We start from the raw sequence: 18,313 nt of genomic DNA, 5'->3' as shown, positions 1-18,313 counted from the left end.
CATAGTATACATTTTCTTCTCAAAAATATATAATTTTGATCGCAAAGATATTACTCATATTTCAATAATATAAAACCTATTTCTAAATATGTATTTTTCTGCAAAATAAAATACAATTTCTCAAAATATATCAATTTTTCTTTATCTATGATTTCTTTTTTATCTCTATCTTTACACATTTTGCTCTTGGATGGAAGAAAAAAATGTTTTCCTGAAAATATCCAACTTTAAAATAAATGTTTTTTTTTCACAAATATGTAACTTGTTTTACTCAGTAATATAAGTTTTTTCCTCAATATACAATTTTGTTTGCAAAAATGTAAATTTTCCAAAAATATCCAGCCTTTATCATAAGAAATCTGACTTTTTTTTCTTATAATAGACTTGCCAGTAATAACTTTTTTTCTAAAAAGAAAACCTTGAAAATATGGAAAATGTTAAAAAATATATACAGTATACTGTATATATATATATATATATATATATATATTTAATGTATTTTGTTTTGTAAATATAAAAATCTAAAGCAAAGCAAACGAACGGCTGACAATAATCAAATCTCTTTTTTTTGGAAATGGTTAACACCAACAAACAGCGAAGACATCAAAACCTTTGTGAACATAAGCACACAAAACGTTTCCACATTACGTCGTTTTGGACCGCACAACATATTGCTGTTGTTCAATGTTCTTCTTTATTGTTGCATTATGTTCAAGTGTTATTGGTTGGCATGTGAGCATCTGTAAATGAAATCTTATCTATGACTTCATGCATACTGCATTACTTTTCTTTCCTTCTTTTTCTTTATGTGAGCTGCACAGCCTTGTGTCACTGTGTCACTGTGGGGTTATTTCACCACATCAAAGGCTCACAAAATAAGTCCTCTGTTCCTCTTTCCATGCGCCGTCCATCTCCATTTGTGTTGTGTACGCCTCTGGACTCCCTCTCATCTTTTCCCCACTTTTTGTTCCCCGGCTTCCTCTGAACTTCCTGAGGGAGAAACAGGAGAAAGTCAAAAGAAAAAAGATTGAAAAGGATGACGCAAAGTTGTTTTCCCTCCTCCTTCCTTCCATCCTTCTTCACAAATGTCATCTCTCCAAAAAGAAGGGGAAAGCAGCTGAGTCAAGCCAAGGCTATGCCCATGACTCCACGCAGCCCGTTCAAATCCTCCTATTGTTGTTCGCGCCACTTCCTCTCCTCGTGCCCATGCTGGGTTTTTGTCTGTAGTGCAACTCGCCAAACTTTCACGCATCCAACAATCTTTTGGATCATGTTCTGATTTTTTTTTCTTGCCAGATTTTGGTCACAAAATGTGTGTTGTATAAATAATAGCTTGAACGTCCTGAGCGAGACACACATTTTGTTCTTCAATGGAGTTAGGATTCGTAGAAACAGGACAATGCTAGTAGATACAATGATACCAAGTTGTTTTTTGTCATTTGCTAAATTTCTGATATTTGTTGGTCAATATATTTGCTAGTATATATGTTTAGGTTGAGAAATATAAGACCAAATGCCCCTAATGAGGCCAACACGTTGTCCTTTATTGAGTTAAGAATCAATAGAAAAATGACAATGATTTTGGGTGCAAAACTGTGTGACGAAATGATAAAGTTCTGATGTTTAGATATAAATGTATATTTTTTACCATATGTGTTAGGGCTGATAAAAATAGTGCAAACGCCTGAAATAGACACTCTGTTGTCCTTTGATTGAGTTCGAATTGCTAGAAAAATTACAATGCTGTTACACGCACTGCTATCAATTTGGATTTCTTCGCCTGTCAATTAGTTTTGGATTTAATTTGTGATTTTAATTATTATTATTATTATTTTTTTTTTTTACAATATATCAAAATAATTTGCCCAACTCCCTCAAATGAGACTCACGTTTTGTCTTTTGATTAGATTAGAATCTGTACAAAAATGACAATCAGACGACAGATGTAATGTTACAAATTTGTAACGTCTGCCTTTTAAAAAAAAATTAAGTTAAAAAATGAGTAAAGTGTTTAAGTGTAGAAAATAAATCAACGTTGGAGAGATTGATATATTGGTAAAGAAACACACATGCCTGAAAGGTTTGCTTAAGTGGACATTTAATCACACACGCACACACACACACACACACACCTACACACACATGCACATACACACACTAAAAACACACACACACAGAGTTGCGTGACAATGTATTGATTTTCTGTGTCATTCGGGCATTGTTGCTTAAACAAGACAGTAATAATGGAGCGACATTGTTTAGTCTGCTCATTGAACTGTGACTGGGTGACATTGATTGTTGTCTCCAGTTTAGGGAATACATTATATAGCGTGTGTGTGTGTGTATGTGTGTGTCATGACATGCACGTACTTGTGGGTCTCCGGGGTATGTGTAGTATTTGTGTTGCTTTGTGTTTTGACTTAATTCCTTACATTATTAATTAACATATAGTAAATCATTAGAAAATATTTTGATTATAATTGAGCATAAATGAGTCTGAAAAGCTATAAAAATGAATGATTGGGAAAATATCTATCTGGTTATGTTCCCAGAAAAAAAATATCATATATTCATTGCACGCCTGCGACCGTTGTGAGGATAAGCGGCACAGTGCCTATCCCAGCTGGCTCTGGGCGAGAGGTGGGGTACACCCTGAACTCATCGCCAGCCAATTGCATGGCGCATGTAAACGAACAACCATTCACACTCACATTCCCAACTACGTGCAATTTAGACTTTTCAGTTAACCTACAATGCATGTTTTTGGGTTGTGGGAGGAAACCGGAGTACTCGTAGAAAACCCACACAGGCACGGTGAGAGCATGGAAACTCCACACAGGCGAGGCCGGATTTGAACCCAAGTCCTCAGAACTGTGAGGCGGATGTGCTAACCAGTTGTCTAATATAATAATATAATATGTCTTTGCATATACTAACATTTCACATACCAGAATACTGTATCCAGACGTGGTGCATCACAGTATGTCATATATATATATATATATTTTTTTATTATGATGTACTGTAAACTGGTTTGTGTTTTGGTATAGTAGCAAATTGCTTGTTTATTATAAAAGTACATCATTTTTTTTAGTATTTTTTTGTTTGCAGTAAGGCGCCACGGTGGCCGACTGGTTAGAGCGTCAGCCTCACAGTTCTGAGGAGCGGGGTTCAATCCCCGTCCCCGCCTGTGTGGAGTTTGCATGTTCACCCCGTGCCTGCGTGGGTTTTCTCCGGGCACTCCGGTTTCCTCCCACATCCCAAAAACATGCATTAATTGGAGACTCTAAATTGCCCGTCGGCATGACTGTGAGTGCGAATGGTTGTTTGTTTCTATGTGCCCTGCGATTGGCGGGCAACCAGTTCAGGGTGTGCCCCGCCTCCTGCCCGATGACAGCTGGGATAGGCTCCAGCACGCCCGCAACCCTAGTGAGGAGAAGCGGCTCAGAAAATGGATGGATGGATGGATGTTTGCAGTAATGTAATGATTCATATCGATTTTTAATTTGTCTTGTATTTCCTTTTGTTGAGTTTTTTAATATATTTTAATTTTTTACATTTTATTTTAAAATTTATATTAGTTTAGTTTTATATTCATTAAAATGAACAAAATCGTAACAATTATACTTATTAATTCAATTTACTTATTACTTTTTATTTTCTATGATTGTCATTTGCAGTTTTTTTTCATTTTGTTACATTGTTTTTAGTTTTAATTTTCATTTCATTTAATAACTACTATGTAAAATGTAACAAATTATATTACATATTTAAGTGTATGTACAGTTATTGATGATCATTGATTCGTTCGTTAACTTTCCATTTAGCACACATAGGGCAGCACACTTTCCCATCTTCTTCTTCTTCAGCAAGCTAGTCGATGGTGAAACAACAGCGCTTCTGGTGGCTTCACCCAAGCAATGCACTCAATTTTTCCTTAGACGCCCTTACTCAACTATCAATTCCACACCGGATGTCGCATTTCAACGTCCTTTTTTTTTTTAGTGTGTGTGTTATGCAAATGTTAGAGGGGCTGTTAGGGACATTATTCAGGATTAGCTCTCACACTTACTATTCAAATGCTTTCACACACACCCAAACTACTGAAAGGCTCTCTTAAGGATTACTCAAACTCTCATACGCATGGGTCTTGCTCTCATTAACACTACTCAAATGCTCTCATACGCACGAGTCTTGCTCTCATTAGCACTACTCAAATGCTCTCATGAAATGTGAACGGATTTGACTATATTTTATGAATGGATTTGAGGATGGTATGTGAATAGATTTGACATGTTCATGCGAGTGTATTTGACCTGTATATGTGCAGACATTTGTGGCGTGTATGTAGTTTGTGTGTGTGTGAAAGCATTTGAATAGTAAGTGTGAGAGCTAATCCTGTATAATGTCCCTAACGGCCCTTCATAAATGTGCACTAGTGAGCATGTGCAATGACGAGCCACGCGCACCAATTGGTCTCTCTGAGCCTCGCACTGGGAGACGTTCGCTCGGCTACATCATTAAAACCCTATACTCAGCCTTACTGGAGACAAACATGCGTGGGAGCTGTGTGTGTGTGTGTGTGACTGTGTGTGTGTGTGCGTGCGCGTGTGTGTGTGTGTCTGTGTGTGTCATTCGTGCGTACATGTACACACATTTATAGGCTTGAAAATGGTCAGCTATGATGCAACGATGGTGTCGACCTGCTTCATCTCCCGAACCCTTGGAATCTTTTTTTTTTGTTTTCACCATTTGAGCGCTTTCTTTCTTCATGCATCCCTGTGCATCTGTGCACCTACATAAATGTGTGTGTGTGTGTGTGTGCCCAAGTTGTGAAGACTGAATATGCACAAGTGTCTGAGTGAGACAGAGCGAGACCCGAGGTTGTATGAGAAAATGTTTGTGTGTGTGTGTGTGTGTGTGTGTGTGTGTGTATGCGTGTGCATGCATGCTCCTCAGGCTCTCTAATTGGGACACGGATTGCACAATTTTTTTGGGCCGTGCATCCCACATGAGCATTGCTGTAAATCTTGATAACAGCATTAAGCGTGTCAAGCCAGTTTGCGACTATGTCCCATGCACACTACACACACACACACACACACACACTTATACACAGAAACTTGCACAAAGTCCACTTGCGCACGTATATCTGGATTCTAACTGCCTATTATCGCGGAGTAGACATACCTCTGTGGCACTTAGCTCAGCTTTACTGGGCTTCTATGAATACATTTGGAAATTAATATTGCATGTAGATGCAGTGTCCCGCACTTGTTGGGTCCAAACCAAGCGGCCAGAAATGGGACACATCAGCACTCTTGCGGCCACGCGTGAGGTCTCAGAGTGTGCGGTGGAGCAAAGTCTAACGAAGTTGGTCATACCGGCTTTCATTGGATTTAAAAGTATTTTTTTCCCTTAGAAATATTGGGAGTACCCATTTTAATGTTCAAAATTGTTATACAAGTATAAAATAATTCATTCAACCACAGTAAAACATCAAAACCACCAACCAATCGCTGGCACAATATGTTTACATCCTTGTGTGCCGACGGTTCATGGTGATGGTCCATCTCTTGGACTTTGTGTTGCAAAAAAAAAATAAAAGCCCTAAAAAAGCCAAAGAAAAAGCTAAACCCAGATTGAATCATTTGTTTGCTGAGCTGCGGTCTGGCATGATATGCTGACAGTCTTGTGTGAAGTTATGCATGATGGCACTCCATATCATGGAATGAGTTTTGCACAAAAATTGATGTTTCTTTTAATGTTTGCTGTGCTACGGTCTGCCGCAATATGGTAACGTTTTGTGTGATGTCATGCATGTCTAACCGTGTCAAGTGTAAAAACAAGTTAACTACTATAAAACATCAAAAGAACAAACCAGTCCAACTCAGCACAGTCCAGCACAATACGCTAGCATCCAGTGATCCATGACGTAATGCGTGACAGCAGTCCATCTCTTGGACTACATGTTGGAAAAAAACAAAACAAATAACAACAGAACAAAGCAATTCAATGAAAAATCACAAACCAGAATGAATCCTTTGTTTGCCGAGCTGCTGTCTGGCACGATATGCTAACATTTCACTTCATGCATGCCGGCAGTCAACCTCTTGAAATGAGTATGGAGAAAATGCAACATCCAGAATCAAACCTTTGATGTTTGCTGAGTTGCGGTCTGGCATGATATGCAAACACATTTCAAATCCCCAGCAAAAGCAAACAGTAAAGTTTTGCGCATTAGCACTTTTTGTCATGAACGGAACAAAGGACAGCACCCAAAATGCACGACTCCAATTGAAATGGAGAGTTTCAAAAAGAGAGGTTTAATAAACGGGCGGAGGTCGGTACCCAGGCAGGCAATCCGCAAAGGAAACAGTATCCAAAAAACGTGAGGCAAAAAGGCAAGGTCAATAATCAGAACAGGGTCTAGGCTTACTATGAGTGGGTGACGTGGAAACAAGGAATGCTAGAAAGTGACAATAAGGTACAACGAACTGGCGACCAGAAAGAATGAGACACGAGGTTAAATGCATGGGGTAATCATGGTAAACGTGGCACAGGTGGGGAATATGCTTTCAGGAGCAGGTGTGTATGAGACAGGGGAAGACAACAACCATAATACACACCCATGCCACTTTTTTTTCATCCGGGGTCAGTGTCACAGCAGCATAAAGTTGACATCAATGTATCACAGGGGGTCGTGCCGGGAAAACAACAGCTTGTCTTGATTGATTTGAGTGGTTTTATCCACATTCAGATTCTGATCATAAAATATCTGATTACGACATCGGAGGCCAGTCTCCAGGTCCTGGTTCATCCTCTCAGTTTGTCTGTTGGTTTCAGGATGAAACCCAAAAGACAGACTGACAGTAGCACCTATTAAATTGCAAAACTCCTTCCAAAATTGTGAAACGAATTGGGGGCCCCTATCCTACACCACATTCTTGGGAAAACCATGAAACTTGAATACCTGGTTTATCATCAACTCTGCAGTTTCTTTAGCTGAGGGGAGTTTCGGCAGTGCAATGAAGTGTGCCAACTGTGAGAATGGTGGTATTTCCTTTAGAGGCCGGTAATCCTGTCACAAAGTCTACGGAAATGTCTGACCAAGGACGTTGTGGTATTGGCAGGGGTTGCAATTGCCCAGAAGGATGTTGACAAGAGGGCTTGTTAGCAGCGCATACCTGGCAAGCATTAACGTAATTGATAACATCTTGTCTAACATTAGGCCACCAAAAGCGCTGTTCGACCACAGATTGCGTTTTGGCAATGCCTGGGTGACATACAGTCTTGGTAGTGTGAGCTCAGTAACTCAGTAACTCTTCCCCTTAAGGTCGGGACCACATAAAGCCTGCTTTCAGGGCAATCTTCAGGGCTAAGAGTGCTCTTCAGAGCCCCTTTTACCACAGTTTCAATGTCCCAAACAAAAGCAGAAATAAAACATCCATCCATCCATCCATCCATCCATTTTCTACCGCTTATCCGAGGTCGGGTCGTGGGGGCAGTAGCTTTAGCAGGGACGCCCAGACTTCCCTCTCCCCAGCCACTTCATCTAGCTCTTCCGGGTAGATCCCAGGCGTTCCATTTTGTCCTGGGTCCTCCCCGGGGTCTCCTCCTGGTGGGACGTCCCCGGAACACCTCACCAGGGAGGCATCCGAATCAGATGCTCCAGCCACCTTATCTGGCTCCTCTCGATGTGGAGGAGCAGCGGCCCTTATCTGAGATCCTCCCGGATGACCGAGCCTCTCACTCTATCTCTAAGGGAGAGTCCGGACACCCTACGGAGGAAACTCATTTCGGCGAAATAAAACATGACTTGGGCAAAATGGTTTTAGGGTCGGACAAAGAATTCTCTATGCAGAAAATATGCGATAAAGCATCTGGCTTACCATTTTTAGAACCAGGTCGGTAGGATAACGTGAAATTAAATCTTGTGAAGAATAGAGCCCATCCAGCCTGCCTAGCATTTAATCTTTTAGCAGACTTAAGATACTCAAGGTTCTTGTGATATGTCCATACTAAAAATTTAGTCTGAGACCCTTCTAGCCGTGCCTCCACTCCACCAAAGCCACCTTGACAGCCAGCAGTTCACGGTCACCTATATCATAATTTCGCTCGGCTGGAGTCAGTTTTTTAGAGAGATAAGCACAAGGATGTTACTTACCATCCTTGAGACATTTCTGGGAGAGCACTGCTCCTATTCCGGCATCAGATGCATCAACTTCTACAACAAACTGCTGTTTGGGATCTGGCAAAGTGAGGATGGGCGCGGAGGTAAAGCTCGAGTTTAGTTTCTGAAAAGCTGACTGACAAAGCGGGTCCCACACAAAAGGGTCTGTGTGGTGAGGTAAGATCATGCAAAGGCAAGGCTATTGAACTGAAATTTCTAATGAACATTCTGTAGAAATTTGCGAACCCTAAGAACCTTTGTACGTCCTTGCATGACGTGGGAGTGGGCCAAGTAGTCACAGCATCCACTTTGCAAAGGTCCATTTTGATTTCACCTTGAGCCAGCACGAAACCCAGAAAAGAAACAGACGCCTTGTGGAACTCACATTTCTCAGCCTTAACATATAGTTCAATCTGCAATAACCGCTGCAACACAGAGCGGACATGAATAATGTGAGTCTCCTCATCCGGGTGAGAATATCAAAATATCGTCCAAATATACAAAAACGTACACATTCAACATGTCACGCAAGACATCATTGACAAAGTTCTGGAAAACAGCTGGACCATTAGTTAGTCCATAAGGCATTACCAAATACTCATAATGTCCCGTTGGTGTGTTGAATGCTGTTGTCCATTCATCCCCCTCCCTTATCCTGACTAGATGATACACATTTCTCAAGTCTAGTTTGGTGAAAACCTTGGCTCCCTCCAGGAACTCAAAGGCAGTGGAGATGAGAGGAAGAGGGTACCTGTTTTTCACAGTTATTTCATTGAGACCCCGGTAATCAATACAGGGTCGCAGGATCTTGTCCTTTTTGTCCACAAAGAAAAATTCTGCTCCTGCAGGGGATGAAGATGGGCGAATGATCCCGGCTGCCAGTGATTCTTCCACATACTCCTTCATCGCCTTGTGTTCCGGCCCTGAAAGAGAGAACAACCTCCCCCGTGGAGGTGTGGTTCCAGGCAGCAAGTCAACTGCACAGTCATAAGGTCTGTGGGGTGGAAGGGATTTGGCCTTGGACTTAATGTCATGGTAACAGGTGGGCACTTGAGACAAGTCAGGATCCCCAGATGGGGTCTGTGGAATATCATTTGAAACATAACCCTGAACATTACATGGAGGCTTGAAACAGTTCTGGGCGCAATATCTGCCCCATGACATAACATGACCAGTCAATGTGGGGGTTATGTAATTTCAACCAAGGGTTCCCTAAAATAAGGTCATAATTCATAGCGTCAAAAACATGAAAACTAATGCATTCAGAGTGAGAATCAGGAAATGTTAATGTGAGTGTTAGGGTGCGGTGAGTGATCTTGGCCATAAAACTGCCATCTGAAGCATAAGCTTACTTGAAAGGTTCTAAGGTGCATACGTCTAACGAGGAGGGAGTTGAGTAAATTTGCGTCAGAACCAGAGTCAATAAATACAGATGTATGAATCTCTTGATCTGGAGAGCATAGTGTCACTTTAGGAAGAACCTGGGCAGGGTCTTCCTTAATGATATTTAGACTCACCGCTCCCGTGCCCTTGTTACCGGCACCGGCAACTTTGACATGACAGTTGCGCACGGAATTACCCAACTGCCCGCAGTAGAAGCACTGTCCTTCCCACAGCCGGCGTTGGCGTTCCTCAGGGGAGAGACGGAAGCTGCCCAGTTGCATGGGTTCATCCGTGGTGACGCTAGCCAGTGGATTGAGACTGGCAACAGGGGATCTGCCTTGGTTTGGCTGGTCACCGAGGCTCATCCTCCAAGTGCACAGTGACGCATCCTTCCGCCGATCTCCGTCCAGCTCGCGATCCAAAAGCCTTTTGTCGATCTTTATGGCGAGAGCGATGAGTGTGTCCAAGTCGGTCGGCAGGTCTAGTGGGACCAAATGGTGGTTTGGTGACTGATTCAGCTGGTTCCTCCTTCTGAACCATATTCATTAGAACTTAAAACTGTGACACCACCTGTCTCATCATAGTGTCCTGATGCACTGACAGTTCCTTTAGATGAAGGTGGAGGGCAGCAAGCTGCTCATCCTGCTTCGAGATGCGTTGACCCTGCGCTTGAAGGGCTTTGCGCACCGGGTCTGAGTCTGCTGGGTCCATGTTATGGCCAGTTTGTTCTGTCATGAACAGAACAAAGGACAGGACCCAAAATGCACGACTCCAATTCAAATGGACAGTTTCAAAAAGAGAGGTTTAATAAACGGGCAGAGGTCGGTACCCAGGCAGGCAATCCGCAAAGGCAACAGTATCCAAAAAACCTGAAGCAAAAAGGCAAGGTCAATTTTCAGAACAGGGTCTAGGCTTACTATGAGTTGGTGACGTGGAAACAAGGAATGCTGGAACGTGACAACAAGGTACAACGAAGTGGCGACCAGAAAGAATGAGACACGAGGTTAAATGCATGGGGTAATTATGGTAAACGAGGCACAGGTGGGGAAGATGCTCTCAGGAGCAGATGTGTACGAGACAGGGGGAAGACAACAACCATAATACACACCCATGACACTTTTTTTTCATCTGGGGTCAGTGTCACAGCAGCATATAGTTGACATCAATGTATCACAGGGGGTCATGCCGGGAAAACAACAGCTTGTCTTGATTGGTTTGAGTGGTTTTATCCACATTCCGATTCTAATAATAAAATATCTGATTACGTGTTTTTTTTTACTATTACACTGTCCCAAGTGTGTCACTTGAACATGCAGCGTAAATCCAGTCAGCAGAAATGCTTGTTTACAGCTATCCGTTTGTATTGACCACAGAGGCTTCAAAGTGAGTTATGCTCTACACCTGTAGGGGGAGCCATTACAAAGCAATTTATTTGATCTCAAACTGAAGACAGCTAATAAAGATCTTGCATCCAGCTGGTGGATTTAAGGAAACGCAAAATCGATTGGTCTTGACGTGAAGTTGTGAAACGAAACGTGCCAACTTTGCAATTCAGTCTAATATTTGGCTTTGAAAATAAAAGGGGGCGGCTGGTGTGAGGGTCACATAACAGCGAGTAATGAAAATGATTAAAGAAGGCAAAGGGAGAAAATCATTAAACAAGCCTCCACTTCTGTCACCATTATTAGATTTCCCTGCTGGTGTCATGCAGATTAAATCCACCCCATCCCCCGACCCTTTTATTTCCCACTAACAAACTCTCAGGGTGTTGGTACTTGTGTGTATTTAATGACAACGAGGCAAATGCCTGATGCCCAAAAAAATTCTCATTCAACAATACAGTGATTAACACATTTATTACACCATTGAGACTATTTGTCTGGGTGGAATTAAAACATGGACACCCACACAACATGGGGGGACCACATGTAGCCATGGGAAATAATACGTATAATCCCAGGATAACTTTGTTTGGAGGACCCTGGAAATGGCTGCAATGACCCGAAAATGGCCACTTCAAACCATGTCAGACCTCCTGTGTATTTTTGGGCATGGGTTCATCAGACTTTTTTGTGTTGGTTTTGGCTTAGTTTTTCATCTAGATCTGATCTTGTTGAGCTGGACTTTTGTCTTTTACAGCAAGTTTTAAAAATTAGCCACTGTATGCATAGTTACAAGTTACCTTTTCTAATATGTTTGATTGCAATTGCATGTTTTAAATGTTGTAAATACTATTTGTATTTAATTTTCTGATTCTTTCGCATACTGCTAGAGCGAGCCCGCGTACCACTAGTTATACTTGTTATATTCTCACAGTTTGAGAATCACTGGTTTAGTACAAGTAGTTGAAATTTGGAAAGAATCAGACAAAATCTCAAGGACAAATTAGTTTTTAAAGGACCTCGGGAAATGTCCAAAAATGGCAGCTTCAAACCAAAAATGGCAGCCCTCCTCTGTCTTTTCAAGCATGAATTGTTGGGCCCGCGACCCTAGTGAGGAAAAGCGGAACAGAAAATGGATGGAATTGTTGAAACTTTTTTGTGGGACTTCTCACGATAGACATGCCGACCAAATTTCATGTTCCCAAGTGGTACTGGCTTTGGGGGTTGAATTTTTTAAAAACATTCCAAGGAGAGCTACCTAGCCAATTTTGGAGATCACTTTGCTGACATGTCCTGTCCACAAACGATGACGAAAGCGGAAATATTTTACAATTTAGCATTGCTCGTCTGTCTAGCATACATGTTTAAAAATTGGTTGTGTCGGATAAAATCTCTAGGACTAGTTTGTGTTTAAATGATGACTGTAAAAGGCCGAAATGCCCCTAAAATGGCCGCTTCAAACCAAAATAGGAGACTTGCTTCAACCAAATTAACATATAACATTTAAAATTTGGTGGTATACCTCAAGCACAAATTCCCTTGGAAAAAATCCCAAACTTGCTGATTTCCTTTTTACAACATGGATTCTTGAGACTTTTGTGCACTTCTACTTATAATCACGCCTACTGAATGTTGACAACAGCGGTTTATGCCAAATGAGCCCCACTCCTCTTTCTACCCAGTTCTTGCCATTTCTTCTTCTTACTTTTCAGCATCTCTCTCCTCATCATCCTCATGTTTTTTTCCATCTGCTCTCTGAGATGAAAACTTGAAGCGAAGCCGAGCACCGACAGCTGCAGGCGCCTCACTCCTATCTCCGAACACACCCGAATATATTCCCTTTCTGTGGAGCCCATCAGTAAGTCTGTGAGCCCCCCATTACTCTCATTAGCTGTTACAGCACTTGGCTGTTTAAGCCATTTTGAAACGTACCACGCAGTGTTTGCTTGTACATGCCCAATGCTGACGTACGACTTGCATCTCACCAACATTAAGGCAAATCGGCAGATAATTTCCTCTGAGTCTTTGGAAGAAAAAAAATTACAGATTCTGATACTTGCCTGCCTACAAGTGAATGTAATGACAATACAATTGCAAGCACAACAGGGACCCACACTCCCTTTTTCATGGCAAATCCTCAAAACGATCATCAAATCTAAACGCTGTGACAAGCCCACACTTGTAGGCATAGGCAACTAAACTTGACATTTAGCGTTGCCCATCTGTCTAGGATACCAAGTTCCGAATTCCCCGATATGGGTGCATCCAACAAAAATGCCTCACTTCCTTTTGAAGTTCGGACATGGATTCTCGAGACTCTTTCATGTGTCGTGTTATGATAGATATCCATCCATTTTCTATGCGGCTTGTCCTGTTCAGGGTCACAGAGTGCTTGAGCCTATTCCAGCCAATATCAGGTGAAAGGCACACTACACCCAGGGTGCATATAGAGAAGGACAAGATTCACACCGTCACTGAGTGGGAACTGAACCCACGCTGCCTGCACCAAAGTCAGGCGAATGCATCACTAAGCCATCAGTGACGACTATGATAGGTATTTGCACACAATTTTGTATTGACAGGTGAATGTGGTGTCTGGGGGGCTTTCCAGGCACCATTTTCTTGGCGAAACCTGTAAACGATCATCAAACTTTGATGCCTTGCGTCGCCCATATAAGACGACATTGGCAAAAATCTTGGCAATCTAGTGTCACCCATCTTCAAGGATACCTGCTTCTGATTGGGGCTCATTTGGGCGAATCCCCTGATAGGAGATCATCGTAGCAATCTGCCCCAATAGCTGCTTCAATCCAAAATGGCTGACTTCCTGTTCAAGTTCAGGCATGGGTTCTTGAGAGTTTTTCTTGTATCCTGTTATGATATACAGTACGTTTGCTCAATTTTGTGTTGATAGGTGGTGTCGGGGGCCTATATTTCTCTGACTAGAAATGGCCAATTGCTGACACTAATATAAAAATAGTCTAGTCTACCAATATTACAGACAATTGAAGTATAAATGATCCAAGACAGGAGTGTAAATCGCCAATTAGTGAAAAAGAAGAAGCAAACTGCAGTACAGTGCTAATGGGACAGAAAACTATCTTACACAAGTGAAATTAGTACTCTATTTGGATGGTACGAGACAATCGGATATTTTGGGACCCTTTACAATGGAAAAACCTTTAGTGTACCAATTAATTTGGGACTGTAGTGCCAATTAGAGAACTTTTGACTATGACTGAAGGGAGCTGACGCATTTGAGGAGACAAGGATGACTAACTGAGCTTCTTCCGACCTTCTGACAGTCAGTAGGTCACATTACTTCTGACCCATTAGCTGGCTGGTACTCGGGCTCTTATCTGCCCTAGCAACATGCGCCCTCCTGTCACTTTCTGTCTCCGTCTCAACCCCCCAAATCCTCCTTCCATTCCCTTGCTTGCCCATATGTGCCACATGTCCCCAGGATGTGTCACACTTCCATGTCTAGACTGTCAGAGACATTTACGCGTTCATTGGGTTACCACAGGTGACAAGGATCCAAACACCAGCCCTGCGACTAGGAGTCAGTTTTCTGCCCTTACCATTTTGCCCCGGGGCCTCACTAAATTGTTCTGACGCGAAAAGAAATTATAAAAGTTTTTATGTGAGCGTAAAAGAGTGAAGTCTAAGTGAGGTACAAAACCAAGATGTCTCGGCGCATATTTTTGTGTGAAAGAGTGTTTCGGTGACAAATGAGGGTGAAGGCAAGGGCAGGGTTACTACTGTCTACTGCCCTAAATCTCCCACATACATTTGCCTAATTCATTCCCTTAACATAGTATTCGATTCCAGAGAACTGCAGTCACGACTATATTGTTAGATTATTTATTGCTGTAAATTAATTCCCCCGCATATTCACGTTTCACTATTCTCGTTTTATTCAATGGAACCTATCCCTAGCTATTTCCTGAAAAACTCACCCATTGGCGGTTTTTGTGCTCTCTGAAACCACATGATGCTGCCAAACCCTGTCAAAATCGGAAAGTGGTGCAGTGACTAGTGTCAAGGAAGTATGTTGAAGAATCTTGACTGAGGGACTAACATCTTTGTATGTGAGGGAGGAGGAAAATTTAGTCCGTGTTGTTATTGGAAGAGGCTGAGTGTCTTCGCAACGTGCATATAAATGCGCACTTCTGGTACATTATTGTAAAATCACATCATCTGTCAGCCATTTATTTTTAATTGTAATGCTGGACGTGACTGCTAAAGCTACTGCCACCGCGACCCGACCTCGGATAAGCGGTAAAAAATGGATGGATGGATGGATGTTGTCAGTTATTTTAAATGATATTAATCCTCTGGGGTCTTTACTTCCCATTGGTGTCCACCTCACTTCCCTTCTTGAACCATATTGTGTCCAGGTTAGTCCAATGAAACCTATGAAAATGTTTTTTTTAAATTCCTTGCTATTTCTTGGATTTAATCATACAAGTTGGTTAAAATGGGTTACATTTTAGATTCAACACTTGAACATTTTATTTTTTTATGTTTTCTACCATATTACATCGTTTGTTATTTTTTGGACAAGGGAGCAATTTCATGCTTTTTTTTTTCTTCATTTTTTCCCCCAGAAAGAGTCATTCAATGGCTTACTGTTCTGTAATGTTCCAAATGAATGATGCAATTGTGGGTCTAAGAAAAGGAGATACCTTCTGCTGACCTGGGAAATTAATTACAATTTAATCTAAGATGTTGACGCTCCCTCCTGGCTGTAGAAAGACTGTACTAACAGCAATATATTTATATGTGTGTATTGAGCAAACAAAGTACAACTGTTAAAAAATAGAAATGAATAGATAATTTATAATAATGACAGAAAGGCAAAAATGGCCATGAAGGAGCTGAATTGGCAGTAAAATCAAACATAGCCAGAGGCTTAAACTGTTTTGGGATCATAGTTTGTGTATACGGTTCAAAGTATTAATTATTGTATACATTTTAGGAGGCTATTAACTTGTTTTTTTTGCACTATTTACGGAAGGGTTCGTTCCCAATTATTGTAACTTTTGTGTTTTCAAAAAGACGCTCATATTGTCACTAATATCGACGGCAAACAAGCACACAGTGGCTGATCACCATGGCTGGCCCATAAATCAGACATAGGATCCCTGGACCTCAACGCCACCGTTTCCATCTTTAACCTGACGACTTCATCCCAGGCGTCAACACACGGGTCACTTTCTTGGATTGGTTGGTTTCCAGTAGCTGCAAATATTTGATGACTGCCAACTGCTCTTTTATACTGACCACTAAATGGGAGTAACAGTATTGCAGCAATGTAAAGCATTAGCAATAAAATTGTGGGCATGTTATACCTGTTACATTCTCAAGACTCGTATACTTATTGGTATCTGTCAGCAGCCATTTTTTGGGAAAATTCTGTGGCACCTACTTCGACAAAGTCCTGGACTTGGCCCAAATAAATCAAGATCGGAAGCAGGTCTCAGATGGACGACGCTAAATTATCTAGCTTTTTTGCCTATGGCATTTAATGTGGGTGGAGCATGGCATCAAGTTTCATGATCATCTTTCAAATTGCCTTTTTTGGGGGTCTCAACATGGCCAAAAACTAAAAAATAAAATAGGGAACACGACCCCTAGAAAGTAAAAAAAAAAAAATTTGCTCTCGACAACACTTTCACCGATCTCCATGAGATTTTGTGGACGTCTATAATAACAGGATGCACGGAAAAGCCTCAAGTAGCCATGCTTGAAGCCAAACAGAAAGTCGGCCATTTTGGTTTGAAGCAGCCATTTGGGGCGAATTTTAGTATTGGCAATGTATTAAATTCCATGGTTGTTTTTTGTCCTAACTCAAAAGTAAACATTCCACTTCAATGATAGTAACTAGTAATGTGATACAGTGTGAATGAATGTCTTAGGTCGCAGTCACTGCTCGACAAATCCAAAAAGTGCCAAGGCAAGCCAACTGTTGTCAACGTACTTCTCCAGTCAGAGTGGTGGCATCAAGCCGCTAGCAGCCATTAGCGGCTATTAAACTGGTGTCAGTCAACACACACCACACACACACACACACACACATACATGCAAATATGTGAACACGCACACACACAACAAGTTGGCATTTAGTAGGCTAAGAGGCAGAAAGTCACATTTATGTGGTCCAACTGTGACATGCCGAGAAACAGCTTCAAATGTGTGAGTGTAACAAATGTGTTAGTGAAGCTATTTCTTTGGGAGTTGAGGCCTTCTCTTAAGTAATGAATGGAAGATATTGTAGAGTAATCATACAGAATGCAGTAGACAAGGTGTTCGGACTAACATGATATAGTAGTATCCTACTGTCGTGTACAACTCCAACTACTACTATGGTTTCTCCTCATCACCATACTACTACTACTACTACTAGCACTACTACTACTACGAGGACTACTATGACGACTACTACTACCACGACTATTACTGCTTCTCCTACTACTATTGCAAGTCCTAGTACTACCAACAATACCACTAATACTACGATGAGTGAAACTCCTCCTCCTACTGCTACTAAGCCATTTCCTACTTCGACTTCATCTACTAGTAGTCCTACTCCTATCACTACTACTGTTGCAATAACCTCTAGTACTATTCCAAATGTAACTACTTTTACTACTACTGCTAGGTCTAACAAAACTCCAACAACTACTACTGCTACTACTACTACTCATACGTCTACTATAATAGTATGACTAAAACTACTTCTAAAACTCTTATGACAACTACTAATACCAGAGATGAGTAGTAATACGCTACATTTACTCCGTTACATTTATATATTGTATATATATATATTAATATTTTCCATAAACTGTACTTGTCAGAGTACTTTAAATGCCCTATACGCTGTACTTTTACTTGAGTATTTATGTGGAGAAGGATCGATTACAATCGTTACAATGATGCGCTACTTTTATTTATTAATTCTTGCGTGGGCGCGTCTATTTTTAGACTCCATCTTCGACTTCCGCATAGGGTGTCTGTTGTGCCAAACGGGATCACTAATGTCATTTGACTCCAGTTCACCAATCAGACGGCAGAAGGCAGTCACATGACCGCGCGCATAGCCTTCGCGAGCCAATCAAAATGACTCATTTTGGGGGGAAAAAACAGCCGCGCGACTGTTTATTTTACAGACTCCAAAAAACAACAGCTTTATCATGCATCTCTTTGTGCCTGCCCAAACTTAAATATTTCAGCCCACTTCTAGCTTGAGAAAACACCTTGCGGTAAGTTGCAGATGTTTCGATTGTTGTTTTGTCAGTAGATATGGCAAAATTAGCACTATCCCTACGGTGTCGCACGCGCACACACAATCAATAAGTCTGTTCAGCTT

General features: G+C 41.4%; 1 protein-coding gene across 4 annotated transcripts in view; it reads left to right on the top strand.

Moving 5' to 3' along the window:
• The window catches only part of LOC133474948 (netrin receptor UNC5C-like), a 298,998-nt gene that overhangs the window by 21,126 nt on the left and 259,559 nt on the right, over window positions 1-18,313 (top strand). The window lies entirely within an intron of this gene.

Source organism: Phyllopteryx taeniolatus, chromosome 3 (assembly GCF_024500385.1).
Source record: "Phyllopteryx taeniolatus isolate TA_2022b chromosome 3, UOR_Ptae_1.2, whole genome shotgun sequence".
NCBI lineage: Eukaryota > Metazoa > Chordata > Actinopteri > Syngnathiformes > Syngnathidae > Phyllopteryx > Phyllopteryx taeniolatus.
Note: the sequence above shows the minus strand (reverse complement) of the source record. Positions and strands in the feature narration are given on the sequence as shown.